This window comes from Corylus avellana, chromosome 1 (assembly GCF_965113065.1).
Source record: "Corylus avellana chromosome 1, dhCorAvel1.hap1.2, whole genome shotgun sequence".
NCBI classification, from domain to species: domain Eukaryota; kingdom Viridiplantae; phylum Streptophyta; class Magnoliopsida; order Fagales; family Betulaceae; genus Corylus; species Corylus avellana.
Window position 1 is genome coordinate 24,724,120 of NC_142490.1, and position 15,423 is coordinate 24,739,542.

Sequence of the window (15,423 nt, forward strand, 5' to 3'; positions counted from 1 at the left end):
AGAAGCTTCCTACTGACCAAATGCCCTTTATTTCAAATGTCAACCCGGAATTTCATGCAAAATACCATAGAAACTGAAAGGAACAGATTCAATTACCCATTTAAATTTAAGGGCTGGAAAGTTGATTATTGTTGTCCTACTCAACTTCAAATATATAGGGGCCGGTGTCAATGACTGCCCGCTAACTGCTAACAGCTATAACCGCAAACCGTTTAACCGTATTAATCGCTAACCGCCTAAGCACTATAACCGCCTAGCGGTTTGCGGTTATTGGGTTTACTAACCGTAATCGCTAACCGCCTTTTTATATAATATATTTTTATAATTATAATTATAAAAATATTTATACATATAACATAATCACTTGATCATTAAATCACAATTTTTTTTTTAAATAATTAAATTACAATTTGAGTATTAATATATTATCACTATAATTTATATGATCATATCATATAATCACTTGATCATTAAATCACATTTTTTTTTTAAAAAATAATTAAATCACAATTTGAGTATTAATATATTATCACTATAATTTATATGATTATATCACATGATCAATTGATCATTAAATCATTTGATTATATAATAACAAATTATACATATATAATATGACATAACTCATAAGTATACCAATTCATACTAATACAACAATTAAATATCTAGAGACTTATTTCCAATGTATGTTATAAACTTATAAGTCTATATATGTTATAAGTCTATATAAGTTTACATATGCATATGAATAATATAAATGTATAATATTAATACTTAATCATATGATTCAATGGCAATTCAAATACTTTATTCAAGACTTCTAATGAATCATATTATTAATGTACAATGATGATATGCTTCGTATAATATCAAATTAAGTAATTAACATTAGATTAAACAACAACCAATGTGTTACTTATAAACACAATTTAAGTATTAATGTATTATCATTATAATTTTAGTAATTTATATATTATCACTATAATTGATATGATTATATCATATGATGAATTGATCATTAAATCATATGATTATATAATAATAAATAATACATATATAATATGGCATAACTCATAAGTCATCAGTCTACAAGTTAATCATATAATTCATGTACAATGATAATCACGATTGATTCAATTGAATTAAACAATATATTACTTATAACTACAATTTAATTAAAGCATTATTACACTAAAAATACAAAAAAAAAAAAAAATACAAAAAAAAAAAGAGATGTTAAAAAAAGGCCCAAAAACGCCCAAAAAGCCTTAAAGAAAGCCAAAAAATCCAAAAAGCCCAAAAAAAATCTCAATTTTTAAAAAGCGGTTAGCGGGCGGTTATCTATTTCACTAACCGTTAACCGGCGGTTAACCGCTAGGCGGTTAGCGGTTGCGGTTAGTGAAATCTACTAACCGCTAAGGCAGTTACGATTAGCGGTTATTGCTAATAACTATTAACCGTAACCGCCTTGACACCCCTACAAATACAAGTCAAGTGGTTTTTTTTTTTTGAATGAATAAAATTTTTCATACAACACAAAGATTACACAGTCCACTCCAGCAGAAGTAAAACCCCACTGGACCTGAAGTCGCGCAGCAACTTTACAACAAATACAATCAAACAACTACTGAGAAAGCAAACAAGCAAAAAACAACAATTTTTACACAAGATTATAGTAACCAATACGCAAAAACAACACTACAAAACCGAACCCTTAAAGAGACCAGCACTGAAAACTATACAAAGAATCAGCTAAATGAAGAAAAAAACAAAAAAAAAAAAAAAAACTCACAAACAACAGGCACCAGAAACTCCCATCAACTAATCAAATGCAGCAGCAAACCAACTGCAGCCCATCAGCACAAAACAGCAGCAAAACAGAGCCCACCAGAGTACAGCAGCGGTACAAAGCAGCTACTAACTCAGAAAACTACCAGGAATACCCCAATTTTTACACAGGATGGGGGGTAGCCCACCTGGGCTACCCCCCATCTCCCTTATGAGGGGAGGAGGGACGCCGTTGCTGGCCTCCCACCTCGCCTCACCCTCTTCGCACCGCGGGCAAGTTATTTACTTGACCCTTGCCCCGGTTTGCCTCTTCTTTCTCCTTCTTTGCCGCCCCGTCCCCCTTTGGTCCGTTTTTGTTTTGTCTCTGGCGTGTTGCATGTGGCCATTCTTCCGCTTTTCTCCATCCTCCGCGTTTTATGTTGGGTCGATTTTGGCTCTAGATCGTCTCTCCTTGGTCAATCTACCGCCCTTCACCTGGTCCACTTCGTCGTGTGCCCCACCACCTAGCTATCTAGATCCACCCGTGCCCATCCCACCTTTTGCACTGGATCTGTCTCTCCGGCTGTGGTTTGTTTTCGGTTCTCTCCGGCTGTTTTTGGTTTGATTTTTTTTCCTGTTCTGCTTGTTTTTGTCGTGTTTTTTGGTGTGTTTGCTTTGCTTGTCTTGTCACACTCAGTGGGTGAAGCTCTTGGGGGGGTTTCATCCAAACTCTCCCCCCTGTTTGTTTTGGGTGCACTGTCGATCTCCTCCGCACCCGCTCTTCCGCCTACCGTCCATTGCTGAGTGCTTTCTCATGCCCCCCCGCGACATGCTCCGAAGCCAACCTTCCGCGTCGATTTCCTGCCAGCTCGCGATTGGCTTCCTTTGGGCTGCCGTTACCTGCTTTGTGTAATTTTTCTGTTTTTTCCTTGTTCTATTTGGCTTGATTTTGTTGTTTTTTTTGTTTATCCTTTTTTCCCTATATGTTTTACTTCGGTTTTTCCTGCTTCTGCTTGTAATAAGGCTCTAGCCCCTCGATATGACTGCTTGGATGTGAACTGAGCTTTGGTCCAAACGTTTGGGTTGTGGATGTGAATCTTGGTCCAGACGTTTGGGTTGTGGATATGAACTTTATCCTAGCTGTTGGATCGACGAGGATGAGTATCGGCATGGGTTTTTCTGCTCCCATGGCCAAGGAATAAGCGCTAGCTATGTTTTGGATTGCATCTGTCTTGTACAGATTTATTATTTCAATTGAATAGTCCTCCTAGAGTCTTCCTAGGGTTCTCCTAGAGTCCTCCTTCTTTGCTTTACCGTCTCTTAGAACTCAGAAGCGTTGCTGTCAAAAACAAAAATAAAACGGAGAAGTTTCTAGTATTTTAGTTTAGACGAAAAGTTCAAAATATCATAAACTGATGAAAAATGATACAAATCATGTTGTTGATTTGTAAGAGGGATGAACAACAGAATAATGTGTAACATATCTATAAAATGATGAACTGGAAAAATCTTTTACTCTATTGAATTTTGCAAGACTTACAAAACATGAATCAATATATTTGAAAATTGTTAACTTAATCATGTTCACATAGTTAAACCTTGACAACAACAGCTTGGAAGGTATGCTTAATATGTCTTTGTGTAAGTAATGAATTGATAGACATATGCACATAAGTACCATATTACCCAAAAGAAAAAGATTAAACATGAGAGCATTGATTTGATGAAAATTCAGGATTTCTTGTGCAGCCCGTAGGTCTTGAAGTCAGCAGAAGTTGATGAAACCCTAAGTTGAGAATTACGTACCCACCCTATATATATATATAACAGAGTGAAGATCATAAGAGAAATAAAGAATATATAACAGAGTGAAGTTTGGCTATATTTGGGACCATGAAGGGAGAGTTGCGGCTCTATATTAGATTAATATATAGAGGAAAAAAGAATGTGCATAAATTTGCTTCGTTCTTCCTTCCTCTATTTTTTCTTTTACTAATATATATTGATAACCAAGTTTAAATTTTGAAATTATTACCATTTTTGTTTTCAAAAACTTTTGAAGGAGTTAAAGTATTTTTTTCATTATTTTTTTCCAAGTTAATCCTATTGGGAATTGCCTTCATAAAGCCTGCTTTAGACAACAACAAATGCACCCACCATTGTTTTCTCATGTATTTTGCATGCCTCAAATGAACACACCAACAAAACTGGTATTTTCTTCGAAGAAAAATAAAACCTTAAAACTGGTATTTGGTTACTTTGCAGTTTTCTTTTTTCCCCTCTTCTTTGCAGATTTAAATCTAAGACTTAAAAAATATAAAAATCCATGGTTCACGTTAATAACAAATTAACAAGATTGTTTACATAGAGCTAAAGTAATAAAATAGAGGCTCAACAGACAAGGTGGCCAACTAGCCTAGTGAAATGAGAATACTGGGTGGAGCGATTTACTTATTAATTAGACATCTGTTCACTTGTATGTTCGATTCATTTAAAAACATATTATTTTATCCTTTGAATAATCATATATGCATGGTTGTTCATATTGTACCAGGTACAATACTAAGTGAAATTGGTAATTTACAAAACCTTGAGCTCTTTGATATCGGTTTTAGCAACTTTACTCGTCTAATTAATCCATTTGAGATCTTTAATATCTCAACAATACAAACAATTTCAATGTATTCCAACAACCTCTTAGGCCATCTTCCATCAAATATAGGCTGGTTTCTTCCTTCCAAATCTCCAAACACTTATTCTTTGGGGAAATCAACTAAGTGGAATAATTCCTAGCTCTATCTCTAATGCTTCACACCTCACTAAACTAGTTTTGGGCAAAAACTTATCCTCGGGCTTAATTCCAAAATCACTTGGTAATTTAAGGCTCCTCCAATGGCTCTACCTACATGACAATAATTTGACCATTGAATCTTCTACTATAGAATTCAACTTTTTCTCTTCATTGTCAAATTTGGCATATCTAAGACGTTTAGTTTTGTCAAATAATCCGGTGAATGACATTCTTCCTAATTCCATTGGAAATCTCTCTACTTCTCTTCAACAACTTTACATTGATAGCAGTATTAAGGGCATCATTCCAAGAGATATAGGGAATTTAAGCAACTTGATGACTTTGTCTCTAGGGATGAATGAATTTGTTGGACCTATTCCAACTACAGTGGAAAGATTGCACAAGCTTCAAGCTCTCATTCTAAATAATAATAGACTAGAAGGTTCTATCCCATTTGATCTTTGTCATTTGGAGAGCTTGTTTGAGTTGTATTTAGATGGTAATGAGCTTTCTGGACCTATTCCTGCATGCATAAATAATTTGACTTCTCTAAGATACCTTTACTTAGACTCTAACCAATTAACTTCCATGATTCCCTTGAGCTTGTGGAGCCTTACATATATCTTGGAGGTCAACCTCTCATCAAATTCTCTAAGTGGCCCTCTCCCATTTGAGATTGGAAATTTGAAGGTCTTAAGACTATTAAACTTATCAAGAAATCAACTATCTGGTCATATCCCAACAACAATTGGCACCCTCAAAGATATAACTAATCTCTCATTGGCGGACAAACGATTAGAAGGATCAATTCCTAAATCTTTCGGTGAATTGGCAAGCTTAGAATTCTTGGACCTTTCTAGTAACAACTTATCTAGAGAGATTTCCAAGTCCTTAGAAGCGCTTTCACAACTCAAATATCTAAATGTCTCTTTCAATAGACTACAAGGAAAAATTCTTGTAGGACGACCCTTTGTACACTTCTCCGCCACATCATTTATGGCAAATGATGGACTCTGTGGTGCTCCCCGACTGCAAGTTTCCCCATGTAAAGGTGTTTCTCCACCAAATAGGACCGCAACAGCATGTATACTAAAGTATGTATTACCAACAATTGGGATAACAATGCTTGTAGTTGCTCTTATATTAGTTTGGACAAGATTCTGAAAAATGAATGCAACACTTCCAATGGAGGCAAACTCATTACCACTAGTGACATGGAGAAGAATTTCCCAACAAGAACTTTTACAAGCAACTGAAGGGTTCAGTGCAAGCAACTTACTTGGTAAAGGGAGCTCTGGATCAATATACTAAGGGACACTCTCAGATGGAATAATTGTTGCAATAAAAGTTCTCAACTTCGTAGAAGGGGCACTCAAGATTTTTGATACAGAGTGTGGGATACTACGCAATATTCATCATCGAAATATTATCAAAATCATCAGCACTTGTAGTATCATGAACTTCAAAGCTTTTGTATTGGAATACATGCCTAGCTAATTGGAGCCTAGATAAGTTGTTATATTCTCAAGACCGCTATTTGAGCATCTTACAAAGACTAAATAGAATGATCGATGTCGTGTCAGCATTGGAATACCTTCATGATGGTTATTCAACACCTATTGCTCATTGTGATTTGAAGCCTAGCAATATTTTATTAGATGAAGATATGATCGTGCATGTTGCTAATTTTGGCATTGTCAAACTGTTAGGTGATGAGGATTCTATGATGCAAACCATGACTCTTGCTACTATTGGATATATGGCAGCAAATGATGTTTTTAGCCTATTACTAGGGCTTGAATATTTGTCATTCTATTCATGCATACGGATAACTAGAGTTGTTTGGTAGAATATTGACTTTAGCGCTTTATATCTTTGACATTTTCCGTTTACTATTGTTGAATACATAATTATGTTCTCATTATTATTTATTATCTTACAAATAGAGTATGGTTCAGAAGAACTTGTTTCTACAAAAGGCGATGTGTACAGTTATGGTATTTTGCTAATGGAAACTTTCACAAGAAAGAAACTTACTAATGACATGTTTGCTGGAGAAATGAGCTTGAAGTGTTGGATAGAGGTATCATCACCCCTTTCAATAACTAAAGTGGTCGATGCCAATTTGTTAAAAATCGAAAGAGATTATCCTTCTACAGTAAATTGCATATCATCCATAATGGGGTTGGCATTGCAATGTTGTGCAGAGTTACCTAAAAAAAGGGTTAATGCGAAAAACATTTCAATTGCACTGAACAAGATCAAATTGAAGTTTCTACAAGATATTGAAGGTAGTATGAGAGCATCTAGTTTGTTTATAGTTATTTCATGTTTGTGCTTTTAAAATAAGAGGGACGAGAGAGGCTTACAAAATATTTTTTTTAAAAAAAAACTCTTACTAAGTGATGTGGCACAACATGATTGAGAAGGAAATGAATCAAAATTTTAGGAAATTTAATCATGTTGTGCCACATAACTTTGTAAGATTTGTTTTTGTCAAATCTTTTGTAAGCCTGGCATTTTTCTTTGAAATTATACAACAGTCTTGAATTTTTTTTTTTTTAGTCATTGCTTTGTTATCGTAGAAAATAATATAACATTTTCAAGTACGTGGTATAGCTATGCTAACACACTCCATTCCTCATGCCAAATAATTCTGCCATTCTTGAACATAACCAACGGTCAATGAGGTTTATGAAGTACATGATTTCAGTTAGAAGTTAATTTTGGCATATAATCATATAATTTCTAGAATCTTTACAATATTTTAAAATCAATCATTTTATATTAGAAGAAAGATGAAGTTTGAGTAAATATAAAGGATGGAAAATGCGGTAGTCAACATTCAATCATTTGAGCAAATGAGAATTGAAAGGACTAAGTTTTACCCTCTACGATCGCCTGATTATCTAATCTAGCAAAAGGATTAAGCTTCCATAATTTTTTATTGCTTAAAATTACTGTTTTATGTATGACAAAGTAGAATTGATTTATTGGAATATTTAATACATGCTAATTTTATAATAAAATTATTTGCTTGATTGAAAATGTGCATTAGAAGTTTTATGTTGCTTGAGGCATATATATATATATTAAAAGCTATTTATTAATGTCTAAATACTAATCTTGAATAGCTTTGAGTATTTGAGAATTAATTCACTACATGCACCAACTGGGTTCAAGATTAATATTTAGACAATTACAACGAATATTCCTTAAACCATTTGATTGATTGAGATTATTGGTTCATAATAATATTTAGCCTTCATTTGCTTACCATGCTGTATTGCAGTCCACGGTCCATGACAAAAGCATCACGCTTGGGAGCCTTTTAGTGTTCTCTTGGAGATCAATAAGGGGAAGAAAATCAAACCCATAATTCCATTTTAGAAACTATTCTTTTACCATTATTACTTTGTTGAATTCTCTCTCTCTCTCTCTCTCTCCAAAGATTTATTTAGTACTCCCACATTTTGCTATTAGAGAAAGTTCATGGACATAAGTAATTGTTGGGGGATCTAACAAGCATATTATTTGGCCTCAAAGTCTTTCCAAATTGAATTGGATAATTGGAAAAAAAAAACCTTTGTTCATTTGAGTTAAATCACTACTTATCCCAAAAACTTAAGCTTATAGAAATAAAAGAGTGCAGTCAGCCCATAATAGATGTGGTCACTCCCTCTCATCTGGGTGATTGTGAAGAACCTTGCTCTTAGGGGTTGACTGCAAGCCTCCCTCTCTATTTAGAGGGGCTCATATATAGTTGCCTCGGTCAGAGAGTTCCTACGAGAAAATCTAGTCATCCACCACCATCGATATGTTTGAATTAGGTGACCCTTAGGGCCTGTTTAGAATTGCGTTTGAAGGATCTAAAAGTGCTTTTAATACTCAAAAAGTCCGTTTGAAGAAAAAAAAAAAAAACTTGTTTAGTAAAAAAGAAAATTAAAAGCGCTTTTAAGGGTCCAAAAAGCCTAAAAATGGTCAAAAAGACACTTTTGGTAAAAACTTAAAAATAAAGCTTTTGCCCAAAACCCTTTTTAACTTAAAAGTTCTATTTTTTAAACGCAATTCCAAACAAGCTCTTAAGCTTTTATTTATTATTTTTTTTTTTTTGAAAATTTTCTTTTTTAATGAGCATAATTATTTTTTTTACAATCATATTATGTATTTAACTCAAAAACTTATGGATGTCTCGAATTTATTATGAATCAAAACTTGGACCTCAAGTTATAAAATATATAACAAAGGGATTCTCATTTGATTTTCTTTTTAGGCCTTTTAGGTTGACAACTTAACAAAAAGAAGCGGCCTGGCCCATTTAAGAGCCCAACCCACACCATCTGCCTATCAAACAACGGCAATATATGAGTAGGTGGAAGTAATTCAGGCGGTACAAGAACAGGGACTAGCTGGAGGATTTATGGGCAGGTGGTGGCGGGATCACTCAGAACCTGGACAATCTGCCATGTGAAGAGAGAAGCGAACACAGCGGGCCCATGGTTGTTGTAATTTGCGTTCTTTGTCTTAATAAATACACATTATATCATGTTTGAATGGTTGGTTATGTGGAGTCAATTACTCCAAAATTATTTCCTTCATATGTGACTAAGAATTTTTGATCAAATAGTAACGTTTGTTTAAACTCCAAAAAAGCCTTAATTCAGAGATGTTCACTATAGAAAAAACAAAATCATATTTTAGGGACGTTTTTTAATGAGAAATACTAAGGGTACTAATTCTTTTATTAATAGAGATTTACTAAACTAATGTGTAGCTCATTTATTAGAGAAAAACAAAACAATTAATTAAGAGAAATATAACGAGTACCAATAAATGAGTTGCACGTCAATTTAATAAGCTTATGTTAGTAAACTAATTAATACCTGTTGTAAAATTAAAGAAAATAACAAGACAAGATAAAAGATTGCAATATATGAAACTAGTTCTTCAGAAACTATGTATTATTCTTCTCTATTATTGTGTGATTTACATACAACTCAATACTCCATTTTATAGGCGTAGAATCATAATGGGAGGTTAAGGAATATGAAAATGGGAATATGAAACAAGAGGGTACATTAATGTATTACATGGATGTTATAGGAATTCTAAAAGATGATATGAATGTGTAGAATTCCAAGAGATGGAACTAAATGGTCATCCACCAAATGCATGAATGCATTCATAACACTCCCCCTTGGATGACCATACACTAAGAATATGCCTCGTTAAAACCTTGCCAAGGAAAACCCAGTGGGAAAAAAACCTGTGGCGAAAGAAAAAGAGTACAATATTCTTGTGTGCCTTCGTATGCTTTAGGATTGCCTCATTAAAACCTTGTAAATAAAAACCCAGTGGGAAAAACCTTAGCGAAGGAAAAAGAGTACAATCAGCATAATCATTTTACTCCCCCTCATTAGCATGAAAAGCTTCAATTGTTTATGATGAAAGATCCTTCAGTTGCCGCATTCCAATGTTATTCACCAACTTCTTAAATGTTGCAATTGGTAATGATTTGGTAAATATATCTGCCAAATTGTCACTTGATCGTATCTGTTTAACATCAATATCACCACTCTTCTGGAGCTCATGTGTATAAAAGAACTTTGGTGAAATGTGTTTGGTTCTATCACCCTTAATATATCCTCCTCTGATCTGTGTGATACAAGCAGCATTATCTTCATATAATATTGTCGGGCTATCTTTGATTGTGGATAAACCGCACTTTTCTCGAATGTGTTGAATTACTGATCTTAGCCATATGCATTCCCGACTTGCTTCATGAATTGCAATAATCTCTGAGTGATTTGAAGAAGTAGCAACAAGTGTTTGCTTGACAGATTTCCATGAAATAGCAGTACTTCCACATGTAAATAGATATCCTGTTTGAGATCTACCTTTATGCGGATCAGAAAGAAAACCTGCATCTGCATATCCAACTAATTGTGAATTTGAACTTCTTGAATAAAATAATCCCATGTCAGTTGTTCCACGAAGATAACGTAGAACATGTTTGACCCCATTCCAATGCCTTCGAGTTGGTGCAGAGCTGTATTTTGCTAATAAATTAACTGAAAATGCTATATCAAGTCGTGTGCAATTTGCAAGATACATCAAAGCACCAATTGCACTAAGATATGGTACTTTAGGACCAAGAATTTCTTCGTCATCTTCTCGAGGGCGAAAAGGATCTTTTTTCACATCAAGTGACCCAACAACCATTGGAGTGCTCAAAGGATGAGCTTTCTCCATGTAAAAGTGCTTCAGGACTTTTTCTATATATGTTGACTGATGAACAAGAATTCCATTTGAAAAATGTTCAATCTGTAAGCCAAGACAAAATTTTGTCTTTCCAAGACCTTTCATCTCAAACTCATTTTTTAAATAAGTGGCAGTTTTTATGAGCTCTTCTGGAGTCCCAACAAGATTTAAATCATCTACATAAACTGCAATAATGGCAAATCCAGATTCTGATTTCTTAATGAAAACACATGGACAAATTGGATTATTCTCAAATCCTTCTTTCAATAGATATTCACTAAGACGATTGTACCACATGCGTCCGGATTGCTTTAACCCGTATAAAGATCTTTGTAGCTCGATAGAATAAATACTTCGAGATTTCGAATTATATGCTTCAGGCATTTTGTATCCTTCAGGGATTTTCATGTATATATCATTATCAAGTGATCCATATAAATATGCTGTAACCACATCCATTAGGCGCATATCCAAACTTTCTGTAACTACCAAGCTAATCAAAAATCTAAATGTAATTGCATCCATTACAGGGGAATATGTTTCTTCATAATCAATACCAGGTTTCTGCAGGAAACCTTGTGCAACAAGTCTTGCTTTATATCTCACAATTTCATTTTTCTCATTTCGTTTTCGTACAAATACCCACTTGTATCCAACAGGCGATACACCTTCAGGTGTTTGGACTACAGGTCCAAATACTTCACGTTTTGCTAGTGAGTTCAATTCTGCCTGAATTGCTTCCTTCCACATTGGCCAATCATTTCTACGTCGACATTCTTCGACGGTTTGTGGTTCAATATCATCATTACTTCTGGTAATGTCAAATGCAATTTTAAATGAAAATATGTTGTCGACAACAATTTTGTTTCTATCCAATATTTCTCATGTACTTACATAATTTATTGAGATCTCATTATTTTCAGGTACCTGTTCCTCTTCAGGGGGTAACTCTTCAGGAGATTCCTCTTCGGGGGATTCCTTTCCAGGAGAATTTTGTACAGAAAGTTTGGATGGATCAATTTTCGTTGCCTGTTTTGTGGGTAAGGCCTCTTTAGGAGCCCCGATTTCATTTCCTTGTGCTTTTCTCTTCCGGGGAATCTTATCCTTTGCACCAATAGGTCTTCCACGCTTCAGGCGTGCCTTAGACTCATTTGCTGCTGTATTAATTAATTGTCCTACAGGGACTTCTATCTTCGCTGGAGTATTAGCAGCTGGAATGTGAGACTTAATTATTTTCTTGTTGTCAGTAAATGCATCTGGCAATTGATTTGCAATACTCTGCAAATGAATGATCTTTTGAACTTCTAGTTCACATTGATTTGTATGAGGATCAAAATGAGATAACGTCGAATTATTCCAAGTGATTTCTTGTCGTGCTTCTGGCAACGACTTTTCTCTCCCTAGTGATGGGAATATGCTTTCATCAAAATGACAATCTTCAAAACGTGCTTTAAAAACATCACCAGTTAAAGGCTCAAGATATCTAATGATAGAAGGAGAATCAAAACCAACATAAATTCCAAGTTTACGTTGAGGTCCCATCTTAGTGCGTTGAGGTGGCGCAATTGGAACATATACAGCACAACCAAAAATACGAAAATGAAAAATATTTGGTGGTTGACCAAATGCAAGTTGCAAAGGGGAATATTTTTGGTAAGCTGTTGGTCTGATCCGAACTAATGATGCAGCGTGTAATATTGCATGTCCCCAAGCAGGTAATTTTGTTTTCATAAGCAAAGGTCGAGCAATTAACTGAAGTCGTTTAATAAACGATTCAGCGAAACCATTTTGAGTATGAGTATGAGCAACAGGATGTTCAACATTAATTCCAATTGACATGCAATAATCATAAAATGCTTGAGATGTAAATTCACCCGCATTATCCATCCGAATAGATTGAATTGGATAATCAGGAAATTGTGCTCGTAATCTAATTATTTGAGAAAGAAGTCTAGCAAATGCAACATTACGAGTAGAAAGCAAGCAAACGTGTGACCACCTAGATGATGCATCTATTAAAACCATAAAATATCTAAATGGCCCACATGAAGGGTGAATCGGCCCACATATATCCCCTTGAATCCTTTGTAAAAATGATGGAGATTCAACAATTACCTTAGAAGGGGATGGTTTGATAACAAGTTTACCTTGAGAACATGCAGCACAAGGATAATCACTTGGTAAAAGAATCTTCTGGTTCTTTAAGGGGTGCCCATGAGAGTTCTCAATTATTCGACGCATCATAATTGTTCCTGGATGTCCAAGACGATCATGCCAAAGCATAAACATCTTTGGATTAGAGCACTTCTGGTGCATCACAACATGTGATTCAATTGTTTTTATTGTTGTATAATACAACCCGGAAGAGAGAGCAGACAGTTTTTCCAATATGAGCTTCTGGCCCGAAATTGTTGAAGTAATATAAAGATATTCATCACTACCTTCATTAGTGGTTTCAACATGATAACCATTTAGACGAATATCCTTAAAACTGATTAAATTTCTTCTAGATTTAGAAGAATACAAAGCATCATCAATACAAAATTTTGTTCCTTTTGGCAATATGATATTCGCTCTTCCAGAGCCTTCGATTAGGTTTGATGAACTTGATATTGTATTGACACTAGCTTTGTTTAATATCAAGTATTGAAAATATTTCTTATCTCTAAGGATTGTGTGCGTTGTACAACTGTCTGCTAGACACAAATCTTCACCAATCATCTTGAAATTAATCATTCCATCAATATGACCCATACCTCTATATATAAACAAAATATATATTAAAATTTCATTAATCAAAAAGAAAATAACAAAATACAATGAAATTTGACAATGTAAACATACTGTAATTAAGACATAAAGAAAACATATTAATTGTTGTAGACATATTCATCACCAATCAGAAGATCAGTATTTGTGTTAGAGTCTACAAAGAAATCAGAAACATCAAGATGAGTGCTACCCTCTCCATTTAGAGTATCAAGAAAAATTGGAGAATCTTCCGGATTATTGTGATTAGCAAAATTCATTTCAATCCCCTTTTCTTTTATGGAGGCTTGATATAGGTCTACCAGATGTTTAGGCGTACGACAGGTATGCGACCAATGTCCTTTCATACCACACCTGTAACATTTATCTTCATAGTTCTTTGTAGGTTTATTCTGTAAACCTTTGTTTTCATTTTGTTTTGCCTCAATGTGGTTCCACTTCTGGTGGTATGGGGTATTTCTTTTGTAAAAATTATGAGTACGTTCCCCTTGACCTCTATAATTTTTTCTACCACGTCCACGTCCACGACCACGGTTTCCTTTATTACCATGAAATGAGGTTCCATTTGCTTCAGGAAATGGTGTAGAACCCGTTGGACGAGATTGATGATTTTTCATTAATAGCTCGTTGTTTTGCTCAGCCATTAGAAGACAAGATATCAGTTCAGAATATCCTGTGAAATTACGCTCTCGATATTGCTGCTGCAGGAGCACATTCGAGGCATGAAATGTGGTATATGTTTTTTCTAACAAATCCACATCAGTGACTTTTTCTCCACACAATTTTAATTGTGAGCTGATTTTAAAGAGTGCAGAGTTATAGTCATTGACACTCTTAAAATCTTGCAACCTCAGGTGCATCCAATCATAGCGAGCTTTTGGGAGGATAACTGTCTTCTGGTGCTCGTATCTTTCCCTTAAATTATTCCACAAGGTCAAGGGATCCTTTACCGTAAGGTACTCAATTTTTAATTCTTCATGCAAATGATGGCGAAGAAAAATCATTGCTTTAGCGCGATCCTGTTGGGATGCTTGATTATCTTCTTTAATAGTATTTCCAAGATTCATAGCTTCAAGATGGATCTCAGCATCAAGGATCCAAGATAAGTAATTTTTGCCAGAAACGTCAAGAGCGACAAACTCAAGTTTTGTAAGATTTGACATTATCTATACAAAAATATATCAAGAATTAAATAAATAAACATTATTTAAAATTAAGTGATATTATACTCAAACCAAAAAAGTTTCAAATATAAACTATAAGACATTATAGTCATAGCATTAGTATGCTAAAATTCTAGTTAATATAAATCTCACATGGATATGCAAATGTTAGAATGTTAATTAAAATAGATAATAAGATTACTAAATGTTAAAGAAACTTACAATGAATTGAGAATAGTTCACGGATAGCTTTTGATGTTGAAGATCAAAAGAACACAATAATTGGTTAGAGCTTCGTGCTGATAACGTGTTGTAAAATTAAAGAAAATAACAAGACAAGATAAAAGATTGCAATATATGAAACTAGTTCTTCAGGAACTATGTATTATTCTTCTCTATTATTGTGTGATTTACATACAACTCAATACTCAATTTTATAGGCGTAGAATAATAATGAGAGGTTAAAGAATATGAAAAGGGGAATATAAAACAAGAGGGTACATTAATATATTACATGGATGTTATAGGAATTCTAAAAGGTGATATGAATGTGTAGAATTCCAAGAGATAAAACTAAATGGTCATCCACCAAATGCATGAATGCATTCATAACAATACCCATAATATTCCACTTTCTTAATGAGATTTTTTAACAAAACGTTCCAATCTTTA

At 34.3% G+C, this 15,423-nt stretch overlaps 1 pseudogene; it reads left to right on the top strand.

Moving 5' to 3' along the window:
* The first annotated feature begins 3,338 nt into the window (after positions 1 to 3,338).
* Positions 3,339 to 6,902, top strand: LOC148588165 (uncharacterized; annotated as a pseudogene).
* Positions 6,903 to 15,423: the final 8,521 nt, after the last annotated feature.